The 24080-nt window shown below is 38.8% G+C and overlaps 1 protein-coding gene across 6 annotated transcripts in view; it reads right to left on the bottom strand.

Annotated features, from left to right (window-relative positions):
* The window catches only part of ERBIN (erbb2 interacting protein), a 109376-nt gene extending 90859 nt beyond the window's left edge, over positions 1–18517 (bottom strand). For 3 of the 6 annotated variants that reach the window (XM_027882096.1, XM_027882104.1, XM_027882123.1), the window contains exon 1: positions 18025–18186. The gene's annotated coding sequence lies outside the window, so the exon portion shown is untranslated. Of the gene's footprint in view, positions 1–18024; positions 18188–18491 lie in introns of those variants that run through there. The other 3 variants (XM_027882087.1, XM_027882114.1, XM_027882132.1) reach the window with 2 other exon arrangements.
* Between the last annotated feature and the right edge of the window lie 5563 nt (positions 18518–24080).

Here is a 24080-nt window from a genome sequence, read left to right as displayed (position 1 = left end):
AACAGACTGTGCCACTAGTGAATACCCCCAGTGCCTCCTGAGAGAAAGCAATCACAATTCACAGTTCTTTCACACTGGCCCTACAAGCTACTGCAACGCAAATTCAGCAGTTAAAAGTCTGTCATTCTTACATGAGAGGCAAGGCAAGACATTATTAGCACCCTTATAGTGTAGGAAACAGTCAGTGTGCCCAAATCATTTCTCTCCCTTTATCTCCTTCAATGCATCTGGACAGTCACCTACCCAAATCACTCCAACACTGCCAATTTACACCATAGGAGCCTGAATCAGTTTCTCAACTGGGACCACAGATTCACCGGGACGTTGAACAGTTTATTAAACCATCCACACGGATCTGTGAAAGAGAATTAAGAAGTGTTTTCAAGATCATAGTGTAAGGGGCCTTGCACAAAAAACAAGAGAGTTTCAAATCCACATATTTACTTACACCAGAACCAAAGACAAGACAACAAAGAAGCGGCAATGTGTAGCTTACCACCACAACCATCATCCTACTAACATCCATTTTTGTCTCTTGTCAAATCTGAAGGTAATGCAAACAGAGAAAGTGGGGTGCCAAAACACAGAAAAGACAGAAACGATTATCATCTCCTCCTTCTATGGCAACCAAAACTGAAACGTATGCATTGCTAGCAAGCTAGAGACCAAAACAGCTCCTTTTCTGTTACTTTTATGAATGGAGCTCTAATGGAATTATCAGGTTGACAAAACGTGACCAAAAACAGTAAGAAGTTATGTTCAGGACCTCAACCGAATTACTTCCTCTCAAGCACATTCTCTGAAAGAAAATCCATACCATGCAAACTGTCACAAATACTCCCACAGCCCTCATGGGGAAATACAACTTCTTTCAACAGATGAGCTTTTAAAAATAGCTGCAATTATTTTAATTGGACCTGACAGCTGCCTTTCATTTAGTTTAAAATAAGGTTTTCTTGAAAGTCTCGAGCCACAACCACTGGCAAGAGCGGAGACCGTTGCTTACAAGTAGTTGGATCTATTTCTAAGAAGCTTACTCTGCCTGGTGAGCTTTTGTGAAGTACTGCCATACACTCTGTATGTTGACGATACAAAGTTTTAAAATGTGGTCCTGGCTAGTACATCGGAATAATGCAGTAAGTCTAAGATGCATGTGGAACACACCCATAGCCTCATCTTGACAAAAAGCCAGTTCAAATAAAGTTCCAAAATATAGAAGAGAGGATAATAAATTACAGAAGAATAGTTTTGTCATCTGTTTTTAAAACATCCCACCCAAAAGGAAGAACATCTAATAAATCTACGTTTCTAAGTTGATAAATGGAATCTTTACCAAAAGGAATTATTCTTCGGGAGATCGGATCCTGATTAGCATTCAATACACAGCAATAAAAATGAGTTTCATGATTCCTGGAAATTTTGATTCCTAAAGTTTTTAAGCCAAACAGAAGCAAAAGAATTGTCATTAAAATAACTGTTTTCTGCCACTTCCAGAACACACTGATTTAACAAGCCCTAAACCCTCCATACTAATACAACTGCTAACACATCTTAGCTACCTTTTCCAAAACACTGCTGGTATCAGCTCCCCATGGTGCCGTGGCCAGCACAGCTAGAAACTATGAAGGATTCCAGAGTTGATGACTGTACTACCAGTTTCCTAGCTTGCTCAGGAATAAAAAAAATTGGGTCCTTGTCCCTTATAGCTCTGGAACTTTCCTTCTAAAATTTTCCTAGTGCTTTCCCACCTACAGTCAAATTTTTGGATGACTGAAAATACTAACATAAGTATCCTATTAAGTCATTAAGTTTATATCTAGCCAGCATCTCCCTCCAAATACATACTGTTGGTCTATGATGTAAAGCCTGGAACACCCTTTTTAGCTCTTAACTAAGGAGAGCTGACTAACCTTCCTCTCTTGTCTTACAGTCTTCCACAGAAGGTTAAAATTCCTGTTCAGTGTAAGATATACGACATAAACAGTGGACTGTCAAACATGACGACTCTTCTAGATTACCTGTTCAAGTTTGTGACCTATAAGTTAAGGGCTGAGGTGGGGTAAGAAAGTAAGAATTTTACACATCTATAGAAGACCTTTTACTCTGACACTTCTTCCCCACAACCTGATAACTTAGAAAGTAAGTAGAACTAAGGCTACAGTCTACTTCTGGCTTTTTCATTATCACAGACTCATAATTTTTAATTAAAACATACTGCCTAGTTAATAGCAACAATCCATTCCAACTCAAACCCCTGACAGGCAGGTCACTATATGAAAAAGCACCGACAGAACATTTGAGTTATAAACTTATTTCAAGAGAATTATGAGCAACCAGGACTTTTCAGAACTAGGTGGATTTCTGATGTTGAATATACAAAATTATTCCATGCAGACAATATCTTACAGCTTTTGTGGCTCCAAAGACAGAGAATAATCAGCTTGAATTTTACTCCATTACCACACTTGTGAAAACCATGCTGCATTTCAAAAAAAGCTATGAATAAAAACGAGAGACTAATTTTTTTTTCCCACTGTACTGTTTCTAGTCCTGTGTTACTGTTACTCAATTTTTTTCAGTAGCTCTATGATATGAAATATCAGGGTCTGCTTAGCTATAGGAAATTTAGTTTCAGCATTGTGAAAAATTAGGTGTTGTTAGTACTGCACTAACAAGGACTTCAGACTCTGAAAAAAACATGTCCCAGAGCCCGTGCTTAAATGACAGTAATATCACACTATAAACCAAGGCCATCTATCACTTTAACTAGGCTTACCAGAGAAGGTGCCAGATGGAACATTGCAATGGATGCTGCTCTCATTTCCACCCAGAGCCAAGAAGCATCTATCTCAGCAACGTAGGTACAACTACTGATAGCAGTGGGCAATAGAAAAGATCACTTAGAACAGTAAAATTAATTTAGAAAAATTTTATTAACCAAGTTCTAATAATGTCAAAAGACTATTTGAGATATTTGTTCGTCAGTTCTATTGTTGTTCTATCAGTAGATCTATGCATAAAGTCTAACATTTTACTTTCACAATGAACAGGAACCAAAATCATTTATTACTACAAGATTCTTCTCCTTCCATTTTCTTCATCTACCAGAATGAAGTAAAAAAGGCTATTTAGCCTTTTTTCAAGCACAGTTTAGCTGAATCTAAAGTCTCAAATAAGAGAAACATAAGAACCTATGAATTCATGAGCATAATTACTAGGAGTTTGCACACAAAATCAGTAATTTAGCAGCTATGTTAATGCAGAATAATGTAGGGTGCAAACAATAAAAAAACTAAATGCTCTCCACAACTACCTTCCGAAAGCAAGTAAATGTTTTGTATATCTGATTCTTTTCCATTAAGTGGGACAGAGGATACATATCGTTACAGATAACACACAAAAATAATTAGCCTATATTACAAGAAGTTGTTTCAATACATATTTATTCTGCTATTGACAAAACAGTAGTAAGTGCTTAAACACACTTGACTACTATTCTTCAAAGTGTTAATAGATAATATGGTTATTGGAAGCTAGGTGACTGGCAGGAGATGGTATCAACCTACAGGTACTTTGTGAGCTTAAGTACTTGATGAGTAGTAGCTGGACTGATCTGTACACAACCTAAACACGTAAATTTGACACTGGATCCTACATTCTTCTCTAGATGAATGACTCAAGAGGAAGGGAGGAGAGTATGTGTTAATCTCACTAAGCTCTGCTTCACTACTGGCTATTACTCCAGCATACAAGACTCATAGTTCATATCCAAGTATAAGGACTGATACCAGAAAATGCATGATCTTAGGAGAGAATAAAGTTTTGCCACCTGCACTTCATTAGGGCAGTCCAGCCAAGCAAGGCTACCATGCATGGCCCCACAGTAGAGCCACACAGCACCTCCATGTCCAAGTGCCAAATTTCCCAGAAGATTTTAAAATGGTGAAGCTAAATGTCTTTTACTCTTCCATTCCCTGCCCCTAAATTACAATGCACTTTTATTCTCTCCCATGAATGAAGGTGCCCATCTGAAATGTAACAGCAAAATACTGAAAATGGCATCCCACACTCTGACAGACATTTGCGAGTCCATCATTCTACTTGTGATAATACATAACTTGTTTACTAACCTATACCAATTGCTAGTTCACCATTTACAACAGCCTTAAGGTCTAATCTGAAGCCAGAGCATGCCACATTCAAACACTCCCGTCCTTACACATTTCAGGCAAAAGATCCCTCCAGACAATTAAAAATACAAAGCCACTAGAAATCCCTAGGAACTGAAGAGACTAGGTACATAAGTCTCAAAAGCAAGTGTTCTGCAAGAGAGCTTCTAAGGGAAAACGACTTCATTGTATCATCTCCTTATCCAACTTGAGTTCTTATAACAGTTACTTCCCATTCCTGTAGCAACGAAAAAACATTTTACAGATAGACATGAAATTCCCAGCCTACTGCCTCAAGTCTAGAAGTCAACCTGCCTATGGCAAGAAAAAGTAGGAAAAGGGGGAAGTGGTACACTTTAAATCTGCCCAAAAAGAGATACAGCTGAGTAAGTATCCCAGGTTTTAACTGCACTTTTGACTTCTGCATTATCAAGGATCAAATCATTGATGATGATCAGCAACATTCACATCTACCGTGACTAAGTGAAAGACTATTCCAAACTAGCAACTGCTGGAACTCAAAAGGCAAATCAATCTCCACTATGCTAAATTCAAACTAGAGCCTGCTGAAGAAAGAGTACTCCCTGCTTTCCACTCACACCTGCCTTTTATTAAATCTAGGGTTTGCACAACCACACTACAGGTCCAACCAGTAAATGATCCAAAAACCCTAACCCTGCAAGACATCAGGGGAAAACTTTTTTCTATTTAGATCAGTTTGATAGTTTTGGTGGAGGTTCCAAGGATGAGTAATTAAAACAAACAAACAAACAAGATTAACTATGCTAAATATCTACAGGCAACCAAGAAGAAGCAAAGATGCTAAGTCAGTTCAGTAAATAGTTACGCTCCAGACACTGACTGTATCAGCAGGTTGTGTTCTACAGAACTGAAAAAAATATTTACAGGATGTGGTCTTAACTGCAAGACAACCTTGCTCAGAAAGTGTTGAGTGTGTTCTTGCAACAAAAAGTCAATTACTTTCCTACACAGCAATGCTTTGAATTTATAAAAGGCTTGAGAGAATGAGACTGAAGCACAATAAAAGACAGACCACCATCCCCAACATAGAAAGTTCAAAAACCTACATGCACCTCCTTCCTTTTAATGAAAAAGAAAAAACCCTTCTAAATTCCAAAGTGACCAATACAAGAAGGCGCCCTGTCAAGAAGTACTGATGATAAAAAGTGTCAACTGTTCACTTTGACCTAATTGTAATATTAAGGTTAAAAAAATTTAGAAAAATAGTCAATGAATATCAACCATATCAATGAATTCAAACCATTAAGAGATATACTGAATAGATTTGTAAAAAGAAAAATTTCTATTTATATACATAACAGTGCCACTGATCTAGATGCATATGTACCACTGCTCTTAAAATCTAAGTGAAGATGCACAAAATGCACCTCAAGCTTCTTAGAGCATCAGAAACTGCCACTTTATTGAAAAAAATATGCCACTTTATTTAAAAGATGCCCATTACCTACAGCAGAATGCAGCCTACTTTCAATCTTAACGGTAAAGGTGATTTGTCCTATAAGAAACCCATAAGACAATTCCTGTTAACCTTTAGGTGTTTGGATGTAAAGCAAAACTTTTAATTGCTACGGATGAGACAAGTCTCTACAGGGTACCCAAGTTTCTTATCCAAACTCCTCTTCTACAGCTCCTCCTACTAATTCATTAACAAAGAGTCACCCATATCACCCACCTGAAAAACACACTCAACAGTAAACCCTGATAGGAAGAAATAGAAAAACAGCTTCTTTTTAATTAAAAAAAAAATAATAATTCTTCCAGGATGTTGTCTTTTGGTCTGCCCCCATGTCAACATTATCAAGGTCTTGGAGAGCTTAAGAAGGGACACACTCAGGAAGAAAGAATGAAACAAAGTATAACATTCAATATGCTTTTAAAAGTCACGACAATTATATGTTGTGGTTAATTAAATCCCAGTAAAATTAAGTTTAAAAGTACCTTAAAAAACACCAACCAAAAAATAAAATAACACACCTGTTTAACGGAGAGGTATAAAAGAGATATTTACAATGCCATCAACAGCACGAAAAGACCTTTGGAAAAAAAATTAGGACAAGTGCCAATGAGGGAAAAAAACCCTCTAGATACATGTCTATAAAAACTAGAAATGACAAGTGCTTTGATGAGAGTTTAGGTTGGTCAAAGAGTGAGAAAAGACAACATATTATAATTATTGCAAATATACGGCAATTTGCAACATTTACAGGTTCCAAACAGCAAAAAGCAAATTTGTGTTAAAATTAGGCTTTATGGAATTGCATTAACACTAAGACAGTAGCAAGTGCAACTTAAACACAGATGCATGAACTAATTTCCAAGTCCACTTGAAAATTAATTCCAGTTACTAGTGATGAACAAGAGCTGAAGTGCTAGTAAGTTTTTAACTTGATATTTCATACTGAAAACATCAGCAAACCAGGCCAGGCTCAAGAGAAAGAACAGACAGACCTAAGGTGTGGGGAGGATGGGGACACACGCAGCTACTTGCCAAGGTACACTGGAAGTACATTTCAGATACATAAAAGGACAGAAGGAAAACACAGGCCTGACAGAACATTTCTTTGTAGTACTACTTCTGATACTTCTTACAATTCAATAGCTGCAGAACACTGCTGCAGCCATTGACACCTGCGTGACAAGCAGAAAGACTGGAATTAATTTGGTTAGCAGGACCACTACTCCTTTAAGAAACACAAAACTTGGTGACTGCAATGAAGATAAACACCATACTTCACAGGAAAATGAAGGCTGAGGAGGAGGAAACTTCTTCTATACCTGGACACGTTCCTATAGATTCTCTCATAACTATCCCAAAGAAGGCTGAGACCAGTCAAACTAACACAGATCACAACGACAGAAGACAGGTGGACTGCCAGGACCAAATACAAAAGCATACGATAATTCAGCTGACTTAAAGAGGCAATCCAGAAATTGCTTCATCTCTCAGCAGAGTAGCACATCTTTAAATGGTGGTACTATTACCATGGGACAGCCAAAAATCTCAGGGAGTAGAATTTAAAATTAAAAAACAAACAAACAAAACACTAGCACCTCCCCTTTTAATCCACACCACAGGAGCATACCAAGCTTCTAATCATGGTTCACAACTAAGCTCTTAAGATCACCCAAAAAAAGCACAGAAATTACACTAATTATGGCCTCTGCTTCACATGAAGCTACTTTATTATTAAATGCTTGATTTAAATAAATCCATGCCTTCCACAACTATGGAAAGAAAACACTTGCCCTCGCTCTCTTCTCTTTCAGGGACCTCTCACTTCTTACACAAGACAGAACAAGAACGTGGACATGATGCAAGCTAATTCACTGAAGTTAATTTTTAACTCTATGTCTAACCATAGTGATTGAAAAGAAAGAACAAACGAGAAAACATTCAGAAAGGACAAGCAAAAATTGCTTTAAAAATATACGTACATCATTCCCGTAGGTTTAAGACTGCTATAAAATTAAGGCCATAAAGTTATTTCAGATGTGAAAAATGTACACAAAATATTAGTTTGAAACTGATCAGATGAATTACAGCTTCTAGAGAAAAATGTATTTTTCTGTCAATGCAATTTGTAATACCTTTGCCTTCCAAACAGGAGAAATCAGTGTGACTACCATTTCCTCTGCAAACAAGGAACAATATGCAGCAAAATGCTTGGCATTGGGCTTCTTTCTTTATAATAATAAAATCCTGCAATATTTGCAGCTATTAGTTGTAAATGTTCTTACTCCCTGTCTTGAGAATTTGTGGGAATTAGATATTGGACAAAAGCAAAATTCTTTACTGCTCTTTTTTTATTTTCATCAACCCTGGTTTACCTGTAGTATCAAGCAGTTACATATATCTCTCATGGTGCCCTAAGAGGGGAAAAAAAAAGAACAAAACAAAACACTCTTCAACCAACCAAAAAAAAAGCAAACCACCCAGCAAAACTGTACGCTGTACACAGGCCTAGATATCCAAGGAGGAATACATAATTCTCTTTTTCCTGTACATCACCTCTATTGATAGACTGCTTGTTTCAATTTCCATCTACGGTATATGTTAATCAAAAGTGGAAACAAACAGTAGCAAAAATGCTGAGAGTCAGCAATTAGTATTCAATACTAGCCTAAATACAAGAAGTCCTTTCTAACTCCTTAGTTCAGGAAATAAAACAGGTTTCAAAAACATAACTACCACATTCTGTTTCATATGAGTATGATATTTTTATTCCTTTGACATAGGTTGCTTCCTGAATGGATTTAACCTAATTTGGCATTCCAGAACAAAACTGCTCTCAGCATTTGGCATTTCATGTACCATGCAGCCAGGAAGCCACTCCTTAAGACTACGCAGCCACCTGCAGCAGCCACCAAACTTTTTGATAAGCAAGCTGCACTGCTGTACATTTGCATTATTTCAATACACAAGAAAAGTTCTCAGCTATTAACTAAACCCTCCACATAATTGCCTGCAGATAACTTCAGACAATCTGCAACACATACCAGTTCAGCACAAACGAAAACAGAAAAGGGGAAAAAATAATAAAAAAGGAGACCACTTCTAGCCATAAAATTTCCCATTACCTAATTTTCCATTTTGCTTGCTAAACTGTGTAGTCTACATATAAAAACAAAACAGCCCCTCATGCTCTGCCTTACATGCACTTCCCCCCCAAAAAGTAATTGCCACAATTCCTACCTAAAGCTAGGATGGATCAAACAACAGAGGTCAGAAGAACACAGCAGGCCCCAAACAATATAATACCTGGAGATACAAAGTAGACAGATGTTGGGTACATGGGAGGGGAAGAAGGAACCACAGTCAAAACCCTCTAGTGACCATAAACACTACTGCACCAAATCCAGACTGGTTACACAGACTCTATGGTAACAGGAACACACGTGGAAACACATTCATAGATCAGAGTGCAAAAGAGGATAAGTACATGCAGATATATATGTACTGCCCAATTTGAATTTGGCAGATTGCAAAAAAAATGCATCCTACCAAAAAGCACAAATACATACATACCCTGACACTTAAAAGACTATGCAGTGCTCTAATGGAAATTACTACTTTAGAGAAATAGTATATTGAACCTCCCTCTTTAATTAAACACTTTTGTCTTCTAAGTGTCATTTACCTCAAGCCAGTTTGGTTTTTGTTTACACATTATTCTCAGCAGTTTTAAGACTTCCTGTCCTGGACATGTAAAGGAACCCCTGAACTGTACCTCTATTGTTTTTTCTCTGCATTAATTTTACAATTGATACACAGATGCTGATACATTCCATTAAGTTGTTCACAACTGTGATGCACCAGAATTACTCCTCTCTGCATTGGCTGTGGTTTGAACTACAACATCTTCATCTTTCCATGTGGCTTTAGCATCGTTATTCTTGTCCTCTATTTACTCAGCTTTTCTTTCACAATGCACATTTGATTTTTGCCGATTTATATTCTCTTTTCACTCCCAACACAGTGATGAAACATTTAAGCTAGCATTTTTGTACTGAATTATTTTTCTCTTTACTTGGTGCTGTGTTCCTCTACGTCAATGGATGACGATTAAAGAAAAAAGAGCTGCTATTTTTATTTTACTACAACAGGCATTCTGGAGATCAGATAAGCAACTGATAAAACCAAACTAACAGAAGGCTATTCTTGAACGGTTTCCAAAGTATTTTTGCCTCTTTAGACAGGGAAGAACAATAGTTTACTGCTTACAATAAAAATTTTAAGAATAACTTGGAATTTAGATAATTATATTATTTTCTCTGTAAGTGCTGCTTTCAACATAATTCAAGACAATTCACTATCTGAAGTCAAAAACAAGTTTTTCACCTGACAGGGGGTTTAAGTAGAACTAAGAGTCTTCCTTCTCATCACAATGCTAATTATAGCCTCAAAACTGTATTCAAAGTTGATTTAATAATAACTCAAAGTGTTACTTAATTTCTGACATCCTGTGCTCTGCAGTAAGAGAAAAAAAGAGAGGTACAATACTCCTTTGACACTACTGAAGTAAAAAGTGGGACAGTGCCATGCTGATTTGCTATTAACATGTCACCCTCTTTTCCTCAGAACAGGAAAAAGTGACTGAAGAACACAATGTAGGAATTTCAGAGAATTTCACAGCTGTGATTTCAAATAATGTCAATTGCCTAGTGTGTACTTCTCTTCAGACTTCTCAAAGATTAAAACCAAGTTAATACAAGATTGGGGAAAATTAGTAACATTCTGATTCTGACAAAAGGTTATTCCTCTTCAGATATTTCATACTCTGAAGCTGAAACTTAAAACTTGGTCAAGATTTAACACCAATGGAATGATGTGTGAACTATGGACCTAAAATGAGAAATATATATTTAAGTTTGTGGAAATAAGCAGGGACTTGCTCCACAGATGAGAGAAAGCACTGTGTTTAAAAGTTAAAGGAATAATTTGTTGGTTCTTCATTGGTTGGTTTATGTAAAGAGAGAAGCAAAGTAAGCAAGAGGATGAGGAAAGTAATACTGATCAGAGACATGTTTCTCTCCCATTCCATAACATTTTTTTCTAACCTGCTCCATTGACAAGGCCATAACCTTTCCCTCAATGTGACACCATCTGCTGCTGCAAAACCAATTCAGTAACACTGATGTCATGAAAGACATGAAATCTTTACAACACCTCTCCCACAGATCTCACAGATTTCCCACAGGAAAATTCCACAGATATTTTTGCCTGCTCTACAGTCTTTTCCTAGTAAGAGCAGCATTGCAAATGCATACAGTAATGCCCTGATCCTCAGCATTTCCTTTGCTTTGTTTCAGTAAAGCAAGACAAAATAAATGCTTCCTGAAAAACTGACAAACTCACCCAGATAAATACAAGCAAAAGAATAAATTATTCCCATCTCAGCTTACTAAAATCCATTTTAAGTACATCTTGCTTTTCTAGTACTTGTATTGTTTATATTTTCATCTAGTCGGATGAAATTTCTTGTACCAGATCCAAAGCCTTAACATGCAGTTTAAGCATAACACACTGGAAGAACAGGATTGTCTAACAACCACAGAAAGCTAAGTCCCTCACAAAACATTGTTCAGGGGAAAAAAAACAATCTCTCCTAAGATGCACTACAGTGAAACAATAGCATAGTAAAATAATAAAGCTCTGGGCATTTTTCCTTCCCCCGTATCAATTTTTCTAATCTTATCCACCAGGATCACAGCCAGATGGATTGACAAATTATAAGTTCCATTTGATTTTTGCTTTCTGTCACATTAAGAGAAAGGATGGAAACAGACATGCTTAACCATCTTTCTCACCTCCCCTTACTTAAAAGTTGAATCCCTAATATTTGGTACCTTGTTTTTAATAGTTTTCCAATACCCGTATGTGAACCAACAAAAGTGACCTGAAAGAAGTCACAAGTAAAACTGTAGGTTTGTTTCAAATATAATTTTCTAGCAGTCTACAAACAATTGTCTCTATCTGTAACTACAAGAAAATCTACTAAATAACTAACTAATTACTTAAAATGAATCACCTTGTGCAAGTTTACTAAAGCACAACAGAAATAAATGTTATAAAGACTGAATAGCAATGTATCAAAAAGATGGAAACTTTTCAATTTTCTCCCTCAGTGATAAACTTTATTGACAATCCCCCACAAATATATAGCACCTCAGAAATTAAATGACCTGCAGCTCCAGGGTTAGCACCACATATGATTATGTGACCAGAAGAAACCCAAAATGAGTATGTTCTCCTAAAAGGAGCTAACTACCAAGCTCACATTTCAGGTCACCACAGACTAACATGCCACAGCAAGCAAGCATACCAGCAGCAGGGCATCAGCGAACATTATCTGCTGTAAGCATATTCACCTCCTCCTTCAGGTACACCTATTTCACAGGCCAAAGTGGAAACTAAGTAAATTCAACACCTACATATTATACTCAATAGCACGAGCATGGAAAATGAACATTTACAAAGCATTTAAGTCACAAAACATTTAGACTGCTATGCTGACATAGATTTCAGTTTAGTTTCACTGAAAATACAGGCCTCAACCCTGTAAATACTACAGTTGTTTTAACCACGAGTGTGCACAAGCACTTACAGATTATTAAGCATAACATTTCCACAGTGGAAAAAAAATGAAAACAAAAAACTCCAAATAAACTGCAATTTGCATTAGTAAATGTTCTCCAATATCCAGTTTCAAATATAAAAATCCATCCTATCTTCGGGGTTACCTCTAAGTAAAAGACAGGAGACCTGCAGTAATTTGACCAAATTGCTGACCATAAACTTGATCTTCTAAACTATCATTCCTTCCCTCTGAGAGGGTAATGCCAGGAAGACCACAGTCACATGCTGGTGAAAAATCAGCAGCTCTCAAAATTTAGCAGTCTACCAGAAGTCTTCAGGACAAGCTTGGAAACACTTTCCACCATTCAAATGCTTACAGTGACATCCATAGTCATTTTGGATGACCAAAACTGGGACTGACATTCACAGGCATCTGGCACTGTATTTCCGATGTTTGTGTAGAGTACTGATGTAGCTCAAAGCATATATGCCCTCTCCTTAAAGCTTGGAAGTTTTGGAAGATATGTGGTGAAAAACTCCAAGATCAAGGAGGGCAAAGAAGATCAAAGAAATAAATTCTGCAAATCATAGACCTTATATTATTTGAGAGAACACTAAGGAAGAATAGAAAACTCTTCCAGAACTGTCTGAGAAGATGAAGCCTCTTAAGCAGCTGCTACAGGAAGTTCTCATGCCAACCCAAGTTGAAAAACTGGAAATAGGTTCCAAAGGCAGCAGTAAAACTCAAAGCACAGTACTTTAAAAACCAAGGCTATCCTTCTGCAGCTACCTTTAACATACTAACAGAACTTTGAATATTTTGAGTTTATTTAGTAGCACTGGAGCTTTCCCCAGCAAAGAGAATAGGGCCTTGGCCATTTCACAGGAAAATACCATCCATTCCAAATTAAGACATAAGTTCTAAGCTTTTCAAGTATTTGTATCTTTGTATCTTTGACACTTCAAATCACTGCAGAGCTTCTTCTATTCATCAAGCTAGCTCCAGACAATTGCCACAAGAAGCAGCCATTGAGCACTAGGAGCTCCCCACTATACTCCAGCCATCTATTTCAGAAGTATAATTTTAAGCTCAAGAGAACTCAACACTCGGTTTAACCAACTTTTTCTGTCTTACCTGTTTCTTCCTAGAAAGGTAATTCTACTCAAAACAGTCTCTCCCACTGGAAGCATGTGATAGTCTGGAATAGACCATGTATTCACCACTTGGACCGTGTCTATATACATCTGTTCATTCCACCCTAGCCAACTTCATGACAGGGCCTACAAGACATGAATCATAGCACTGTACATACCGAACTACACAAACTCAGAGAATTCAGTGTGCTTAGAAGACTTTGTTTGGAAAGAAGCTCATGCATCCAGTGAATTTCCAACTGACCACTATGAAGGTACTGATCTACCGTTTCTTCCAGTTGTTATTCTTACAATGTGCATCTAAGTAAAGAAACATTAAAGAACGTGTGCTTTTAGCAGTTGTTCTACTTTGTACATATAATATAGCCTTATGCTTGTAGAATTTAATCATTCAAAAAAGAGAAACAAAAGTTTGAGAAACCATAGTCTATTTACAAAAGAGGCAACACTGTTTAATAATGGATATTTAAGATTGAGTAACTATGAAAAAAAGTTGCGCATTTGGGAAGAACCATCTTTCCAGTAGCTGTGCTCTTCCAGGGAGAGCAGTTGTCCCTTCTGTAATAAATCATCTTTATAGTCTGTGCCTAATCATTGAAGAGATACAGAACAGAGGATGGCATAAGGGATTCCTCCTTAATCGAAGCTGTGTAAGAGACTTGTTACCTAATGTTTTCTTGGCCATGCCAAAAATACAATAGAAGAATTCGGCCATCCCATTCACTATCTACTGAAGTGGATAAAGATGGAAGGAGAGGACAAAGCATCTTATCTAACAAGACTGAGACTTCAAAGGCTTGATTACCTTCTGATATTATTACAACTACCAGGACAGCCACAGCTGTCAAGATTGTTCACATTGTCCTGAGACTCCACTTAATCATCACTGCTTGTTTCTACATATAACGATCACTTAGTATCAAGTACCTACAAATTAGTTTCAGTTACAGAAAGAACTAATCTACTTTTCAACTTAAACTACCCTAGGGAAAACAGTTGCAATGCTGATGTTGTCCAACATTAAGTACACTTCAGTCTGGTTTCATTTAGACCAAATTAAGAGATTTGTTGGGCTTTATTTTTCCCAATTACGGAAAGTCACAATGTATTTTTAAGGGTGGAAGGTGCAACCTAGTGTTGAAATATCATGCTTTTGTATTCCCTCTAGGGAATGTGAAGAGAGAAACAAGTACCTTAAAAAGCACTGGTAACTAGTGACAGCGAACAGCAGAAAAGCCTAGTTATCCCGAGATTACTATGTAAGAAAAATACTATTGATTCCATCTTGGCAATAATCACTTTTTCCATTTTTTTTTAGGCAGAAGATGAGATACATAAATCTCCCCTAAATCAGTATCCTTACTTTCTAATCTTAACATTTTACTCACAATACCTGAACATTGTATTCCTTGTTCAACATGAAAGCTGTATTTCAGTAATCTTTTTACAACAAAGAAATCCTTTTAAAAAAGCCCATTCACATAGTTATCTATGGACTTTTTACTAATCAAACTGATATATGTTACCTTCAATGTTTTCATACTGATATGAAAATTGCTGTCTGACACATTGTTTTACTTACTTAGAAGCTGAAAAGGTAAAACAGTAATGTTTATAAATCTTCATTTTCCAGGTAATTTTCCTTTAACTATCTATTTCAACTATCACCACCAACATCTGCACGCTCAAACAGGAATACAGTCTATTATTTTCATATCCATAAGAGTAGGTCTTCCATCAACTCAACTAGTTACTAATACGGAAAAGGTTAGATTCCTAATTCCTCCCTCCATGTGGATTAAATGTCAGGCACTTCTTCAGTAGATCAAGTTACTCCATAGGGAAAATCTGCTGAAGATGTGACATATCAACAATTTGATCTTTACATAACATTATCCCTAAAAGATTTTCCTTTTTGCTTGGGAGCAGGAAAGACAAAAACAAAAGAATGCAAATCAGACAGCCAATGATTCATTACACTGCTACAGGAAAGCCAAGCTAAGGAATTTGCTCCCATTCTCTTCTATTTCCAGAACCTACTGCTAACACACTACATATAATGTACATTACATATGATCACGCCTTTCCTTAGCTTTGATCTTCCAAGCTCTTTATGCCTGGGACTATAGACTCTGAACAAATTCCACTGAGAACAAGTCATAACAGTGTTTTTCTTAGACCACCAGCTTAATGCACTAAGCAACTATCAATCATTAATATTTTCTCCATGGAGCACCCTTATCAACTCTATATGATGTGCAAATTGATATCCTACAGAGCTCTATGTTTACATTCAACATTATCTACTGCGCAGCTTATCCATAAGACAGATCTATTCGTATTTTTACTAATATGATAATCATATTAACGATAATCACATTCCATGGTATGCCACATGCGATAACTTCCAGCTCTATGATTGCAAGCATACCTTCTTAAAATCAGCAATGTTCACTTGAGCTTAATTTAATTCTTGAGCAAGAACCACCAGGTTAAAAGAACGTCTCCCCAAGCCATCAACACATAGCAATAAAAGTGCTGTTTCAAGTACAGGAGCTACCACGTGTAAACTTAAATAATTTTGTTCGTAAGACGAATATCAAGGTCAGACTGATTTTTAGTTGAGATTGTTGATCTCAAGAAAGAATACATCCCTTCATAACTTCTAAACTATGCTAATGACATGATGGCATTCTATGATATAACTATTAGCTGTAAGCAGTACTGAATTACACTTTCAACATTAAAAAGGGCCTTATGCATAGCTACCATGGTGACAAAACACTAGCATAGAAAGTTGTGCCTCCACTACAAGGAACTATTCTTCTCCATGGCATTGAAAAATATCAACTGCATCATGAGAAACACAAAAGGTCTGAAAAGAAACAAAATTGCCTTCATTACTAACATAGTGGTTTACAACTAAATTTGTCATGCACTGCTACAATTCCTCACCCTCCCCTCAAGAATCTCAAGTCATTATTGAGACTGAAACACTGCTCTGGAAAGGGGTCATTCTTCGTAAAAGGATTACTCTATTTAGACTGTATTGCTTTTCTGCCAAGCATCAGCCATATAAGGAAATCAAAGTTCCCTACCATTTAATTTGCGCAGACCTTTCTGAAGCCTAAGAATAACCCTTATTGCTGCCTGGAAAGGTAAGTCTATAAACTGGAAGTCAAATTATTTATTTGTTATCAGCCATTGAAACCACTTTTGGCAATTAAATGTTACCATTTTTCCTCACAGTATATCAAACAGATGGAGTTGGATTACAAAGTTTTTCTTCAAACACTAAATTACCCTATGCTGTTAAAGAACTATATACATAAGAGTTTCAAAATTTTGTAGAGAAATTACTTTGTCCAAGCCTCAAAAATACCAATACACTTACAAGATCAAAGCGCACATATCCTATCACACAACATGTTGCTTTTAAGTTTGACTAACAGGAACAAACATTCAAGCAAACTAACACAGAGCTATCTATGGCTTCTAGCTCATTTTGAACATTCACAGTATGAGAAATTCCTTGCCTTCATGAAAACAAACCGATTATTGGCTCTTTAAGGCATGGGAAATAAACCTTCCGTGAGCAATACTGCCTTCACTAAATGCAATTATCTAGTCGGCATAAAAAGCACTACCAGTACAATACCCTACACCAAAACTTCATATTTTGTTTCCCCTTCAACAGCTTCAAAACGAAGTTCTTTCAAGAATTATGAAGGGGAAAGTGGTCATCAAAACCAGACAAGGCTACATTAACTCTCAAGTTCAACTGCATGTACTAAGGAAGTCAGACAACTAGCTAGCTGTTTTGGTTTTGCTTTGTATTTTGTTTTAAATCAAGGTTCTTAAGATACACTTTTCCAGATCAATATGCAGTACAGACCTCTGCTAGATAAGCTTAAAAATATGCAGTCTGTTACTTTCAGACGAGAGAAGGGGCAAACAGGAAGAAGTGGTGGCAACAGGCGAGGGGAAAAACTGCGACATTTACAGAGGACCAGGGGGGCATATTTTTATAAAGAAACTTAGCAACAATCTTGAAGAAGTCCGGCTAGACACTCAGCGATATTCCAGAAAACAAGGCAGACACAGGGAGCACGAAGGTTCAAGATCATTCGATTAAATAAAAGATACCACCTCCTGCTTTAGGACTTTCTCATTTCTCGATAAGTTAATTATATTTGCAGTGTTACCAAACGTTTTGGAAGGGAAGGAGCTGAAGCAGCAGTCACGGAGTCTAGCAGTTTCAGCTCAGTACCTCCTCGGACCGAACAAAGGAACTTCTGTGTCCTAGGAGATTAAAAACTTTCGGACTCCCAAACTCCTTCCTAAGCCTCCATGAAACAAACCATGGACTACGTTCACAAAGGCAGCGTTTCGACGAGAAGGGGAAAAACAGAAAGGGCAGCCAAACTATGCAAGGCAGAAAACAGAGAAAAATAAAGGCCATAAACAGGATATCAAAACGAAGCGTGAACTCCTTCCTTTTTCCCCACCCCCTTCGCAAAGGAAGGATTTTTCTGGTGTTTTTGTTGCTGCTGCTCCCCGAGCCTTCCCTATTTATTTTACCTTTTCTGCCGGGGCGTCTAAACCAGATCCAGCAGGCAGGAGTTTCTTCCGACCCCACGGAAACGCATTACATCCAATCCAGTTTTCTTCTCATAAAGGAGGAATGGGGCAGGGGGGTGGGGGGGAAGGAATGTTACAGTTTTCGGCGAGGACGAGGGAGTTCGCGGAGGGTGTGCGAGGCAGCAGCGCAGCCAGGCTCCTCCCGGCCCCGGCCGGGGTCTGCCCCGCGGGAGGCCCCGCGTAGCGCCGGCCCCGCCCGGCCCCGAAACCGCCCGGCGGCGACACCGCAGCGGCCCCCGCCCCCAAGTGCGGCCCAACCCGACTCCAGTGCCCCCTCCCGCCCCCACGGCGCGACGGGCACCGCCGCTCCAGCCGGCGCCGCAGCCCGAGCGCGGCCACCGCCCCGCACACCCGCGCCCGCCGCCGCAGCCGAAGGCGGAAGGGGAACGTATGGCCGCCTGCCTCACCTGCCCGCCGCCGCCACCCTCGCTCCCCGCCTTCTCTCGCACACCTCCCCTTCTCCCTTCGCTTCAGCCTCCCGCCCCCCTCCCCGGCCGCGGCAGCGGGGGGCGAGGGGAGGCGGCGGAGCTGTGGGGAGGGGAAGTGAGCGCCCCGAGGCAGACACGCGGCGGGGGGAAGGGGAGGTGGCCGCGGGAGAGTCCGCCGCGCCCCTGCTGCTGTAGGCGCCGCGCACCGCTGGCCAGGCCGGAGGAGGCACTGCAGCGGCGGCGGGGGGGAGGGGGGACGGGGCGGGGGCGGGAGCGGGGCCCGGGCTGGGACCTGGCGGCGGCGGAGGCGGGCGCGGGATCGGGCAGGCGCGGCTGACGCGCCCGCACTGGCTGTGCCGGGCGGGAGGAGGGGACGGGCGGCCACTCCGAGCCCCACCGCGCTCCCGCTCCCCCACCCCGCCCGCACTGCCGCGGGGCCGAGCGCTGGGCCGCGCCGCAGCCACTCACGAGCGGGGCGGCCGTGAGGGACAGGCCGCGTGGCCAATGGGGCCGGGCGGGGGGCGCTGGCGCGGGGCGGGAGCGGCGCCGTTGGGGGCCTTGTCCCGCCGCATGGAATGGCTCCTCCCGCCCCTGCCTGGCCTGGGGCCCGCGGGGGCACCGCTACGGGCCTGTCTTTGTCTTCAGAAGGGGCGCAGGCAGATTTAGTCCTGAATGATAAAAGTTTTCTCTTAAGCAGCTCATCTCCCTAATGTAATGGTTGCACACCCTCTGTGCAAGCCGCTGAGGCGATGGCTCATGTCATCAGGTGCTGCTCGTCGCGTCGTCCTGGCCATCCCACCCTTGCTCCATCACACCTCATGCTGCCTGTCTTGGAGTCACCAGGGTCTGGGGGAACGAACACACCCAAGGGAAAAACTGACGGCCTCCACCCACGGTATGCCACGGTGAACTTGGATGCAAATAACAACAATTAAAATAATGCTGCGTATGTAGTCACACTGTTTCACATAAACCTTGGAACACTGCCGTGTGTTTTCCAAGTATTTCAACACTACCAGTGCAACACAATGGTACTGAAAACACTTGCTGACAGACAGAGTCACGTACAAATAATGTGCACCCGGTGTGTACACCAGAGTCACATAGCTTCGGTATCGGTGTGGTTTGGATCACAATAGTGCATTAACGGAAGTGAGTTTCTGTTTAATTTCCTGGATTGTTTCAAATGGGTGTTTGATAGCCTATTGTGTGTGCAATATGCCATCTTAACAGTCCTGGAACCCGGAGTTCTGCTCAGCCACCACACAGCACACAAAGCTGACAGCAGGGTGGATTTGTACATGCTGCTTACCTTATGCTCCTTAATTGTGCTCTGCAGAGACCACATCTAAAGACAGAGGTAGTTTTGTTTCATGCTCGTTTAATCCTTGGCTTCTCTACTAAGACTGCCACCAAATGAGCTGGAATAGGGTTTTATTATGATAATTTGTTTACTGAGAAATTGACAAAATGCTAAAAAAATGCCATTTTAGATGAACCGTTGAACAGCAATGGAAAATCATATGTCATGTTAGTATTAACATACCCCGATTTTGGCATACAACTAGGTGTGGAAAGTCCTTTACACCCTCACCAGTCCCGAAAGTAACTCCAAATGGTAATTCCTGTTCAGGGTCATTGGTTGGTTCATCCAGTTTCTTCCAGTGCTTTACATAAAGAAGGTTTAATCTTTAGCAACAAAACATGCAGTTGATCATATTTTTATAAAAGTCCACTATGTTTAACAATACTGTTATTTATTTGAAACTTCTCACCTGTGTATGAGAATTTTATGTTCAAGTATCCCATTTGTATCCAGATGCAGAAAATAAGCATGTATTTCTACTAGGATCATAGTATTCACTATTCCTTTACTTTTCTACAAATCCTCTCTCCATCATCACAGAGCATACTGCTCTGCCTTGGAGCCTAGATTTATACAGCCATCAGAGTCTGTAAAAAATAGAAGTATATGTGTGTACATATATCTTTTTCCCAAAACATTAAATCACTTCCATTTCTTCTTGTTCAGATTAGCCATTTTCTTCAATTAATCAATTTTGGACTAAAGCCAAGCAAGAGAATTTCACCCCAACTCACAGCAAAACAATGCACTACATTGGTGCTATAATAAAATTACTGATTTTTTTAATCTCTTGCAAACAATTGATCATTCCTGTCCAGTACCCAATAATGTGTCCTTCTAATTAATGTGAACAGCTCTCTGTAACTCATGTCCTCCATCATGAACTCTCCAAGGCTCTTTTATGCGTGAATTATCCTAACATTTTTAATGTGAAAATGTTCTTTGGCAATGTTTACTGCAAATTGCCCAATGCATTTATTAATGCAGCAGAGTAAGAGACGGGTGTGGGAAGTTTATAGTAGCTGTTGCTCAGATGGTGAATCTCCCGTAGTTGTTAATGTTAGTTTCGAAGTAAAATACTGTTTCACTTACAGTTTTAGCCATCAAAAATAAAAGCCTAGCCAAAGTCTGATGAAACTCTAGCTAGCTAGACTACAGCTCCTGAAGACGTTTTATACAGACAAAATATACCTATACAAGTTAAGAAAATACCAGGAGTTATCCCAGGGACCTAAAAGTGCTATAAATATCAAGACAGTATTTAGATTACAGCTTCAGCAGAGTCCCCAGCAACATTAATTCCCAGAGTTGGTATCCCAGTTACCAAATAATTACAGATTAAGTGCACAAAGTACAAAATAGAGAGTTACATAATGAGTCTTTCAAGTGAGACTGTGCAACTGATCCCACTGAATGTTTAAACAAATCCTTTACGCACAATTTCATGCTGGACATCAAGCCCAAACTCCTCTCATTTTAATTTCTACTTCCATATTTGAACAGGAACACTAGTAAATACTGCAAGAACATGCAGCTAAACCAAAAGAACATTTGGTGAAACAGCCACCTACCTCTATGTTTGTCCTGTTCAAGAGTTCAGTGGTCTGAACAACGCATACATAGTTTTTCTGAGTAACAGGATTTAATTGCTGCTTTTGCCTGTTTTTATTTACCACTGTTGTTCATTACGATCATGTGTTTCCACTTTTACAGGAAATAGATAGAAAAGCCTCTGGGGTAAGCACTTCTGCTTATTAAATGCCCAGGTAGTGACTTGAACAGTGAATTTCAAATTGATTTGAATTGGGACTTCTGGACATCGTTGCAATATAAACATTAAATAATAATTAGTGAAAGTAATAACTACCTGAAAGACATAAACAGAAAATAAATAATCTTTTTTTTTAAAAAGTATATATTGAGGTTTATTTTAAATGCTCCGTAATTTAAATTTGCCCATGGTCCAAAATGTCTTCCTGTAATATTTTCTGAATTTATATGATTTACAATAGGATCACACCACATTTATGCTGATGAAATCAACACAAAACTGGTATAATAAGTCTTAGAATTGTGTTCTTCTACTTCTAAATACATAATGCATATCTACTGTATTTAAAGAAAAGCTAAGTAAATAATCTCTGTTCAGTTTACCTTTAATAAAATCCCAAATTTGCACTGGTTACATACACCATACAAATAAGTTTTCTCTGTACTTGCTTGCATTGTTTTTCAAATACTAAAATCAAACAAAGTGATGAACATAAATGTATTGTGTGCCTAAGTTTTGGAATATTACGCAAATACCAATAGAAATCCTTTGTAACACCACAACCTATTTTGTATATGCTGTGTTCTAGAATGGTTAGGAATGTTTTAGAGTTATTTTTAAACATTTTATTGTGACTTTTTGTTTGTATTTCTCTTCTTTGGTTACCATGGGAGAGGTGACGAATTCTGAGGAACACTTGGCACACTGTTTCACATGGAGGAGAAATTATAAGAAGGTGTTGTTAAGGCACCTTTACTCTTGCCTGATTTGGACTGCTTTGCTCCTGGACCGTCTCCTTAACACTGGCTTTAAACTATACTGCAGCCTTTTAGCCTAAGAGTCTGGTTTGACAGCTGATGCCACCACATAAATCTTGCCCTGGTGAAAACAAACAGAAAGGAATCAAAATGCAGCCATGCCATGTGAGGATACTGACATCTGCCTGCATATCATAACCACAAATCCTTTGCTCACAAGTTTAAGAGAAAGAGTTAACATGAAGTTGGCAGAAAGAGCCAACAGTGAAGTTGCCTAAAATAAGACATGTGCTTGGTATTTTGCCTATGCATCAGTGATGGTTTTGGACTGCCTTTGGTAAGTTCTTGGATCCTAAAAGGGTAAAAGTTAATGCTGTTGAGATTTTTCTAATTGTAGGATGAATTGCATTTACTTTACATTTTATGGCTTATCTCTATTCTGATGATTAATTTTTCTTAGAAAGGGTTAATGCTGACAATACAACTCTCTTAGTTTATAGCAACATTGTTGTACATGCACACACAACAAATTCTTTACTTTTTCCTTTCCATTTTCTGTAGATAATGTCAGTCATGTAAAAGTACTAACAATATGTGAATTCTTGGCTTCATTGAAGGCTCAATGATATTTCAAGTTGAATTTCTTATGGATTACTGAGTTTGGAACCACAAGCTAAATGCTTTTGAAACAAGGAGATGCAGACAATCCAGTGAGATGACTTATTCTATCTCTAGACCTGTTAAACAGACAGATTGTACCTTAAGAATTTTTGATTTGTAGAAGAGCTGTCTTGGAGAGTTTTTTAGGAGAGTTCAAAAAACAATCCTTTTGATTGTTCTCCATTTCAAAATATGGTTCACAGAAAAAGATTATTTTACTTTGGTGAAAACTTTTCCTTAGATAACACTGGTGTAAGAGTACTTTAAAAATCTGAAATAGATATTTTTTCAGTTATATCTGTCCTACGTCATGGTAGATGGAAACAATAAAATTAATATTTTGAATGTTTTAATTCACAGGTTTCATCTATTGGTTTCCTTCAGTAGGAGGAATATTGTTATACAAGCTTTACATGGCGGGCTTGAGTATTGTGTTACATCAGTAAGGAAAGAGTAACTTCCCAGGACACAAGGGTGAAAAAGTTGTCTATTAACTCATTTCCATGCCTGCAAACAAGTAAAAACTCTCAACAAAAACCTTCACTTTGTTAAGTACTTTGATGAGTACACTTTAGTCTAGAGGCGTAATTACTCTTTATTATGATTTCTAGAAATAAAATATTTTAAATATTTTACTTCATTAAACTAAGGTGAAAATGCATAGATTCTGATTAACCATCCTATTAGCAACGTAGCAGAGTTCCATCTGAGCATCGTGACAGCATCAACTCAAGACATTTCCATGAACATATTTCTAAGTTCTGTGATTAGGCGTTATACATTCAGATTAAAAAGAAATACAGTCCAGGTGAGAAAGACTCCCACTGAATTTTGACAGAAAAGATTTCTCAGAAAAAAAAACAGAGCCTTGCTCTTTACTGTTGGTAAAACAAATCCACATAAATCTTAATGCAGGTAACACAGAAAACTATCAATTAATGCAAAAACATGTACTGTCAAATACACTTGCTGTTATGAGGCCTTCAGAGCACTGATCTCCAGACTTCATATAA

The sequence above is a fragment of the Empidonax traillii genome, unplaced genomic scaffold (genome assembly GCF_003031625.1).
Source record: "Empidonax traillii isolate 1590-97213 ecotype Southwest subspecies unplaced genomic scaffold, ASM303162v1 scaffold8:size5222938, whole genome shotgun sequence".
Taxonomy (NCBI): domain Eukaryota; kingdom Metazoa; phylum Chordata; class Aves; order Passeriformes; family Tyrannidae; genus Empidonax; species Empidonax traillii.
The sequence above is the reverse complement of the archived record's forward strand: the minus strand, read 5'-3'. Positions and strand labels throughout refer to the sequence as shown.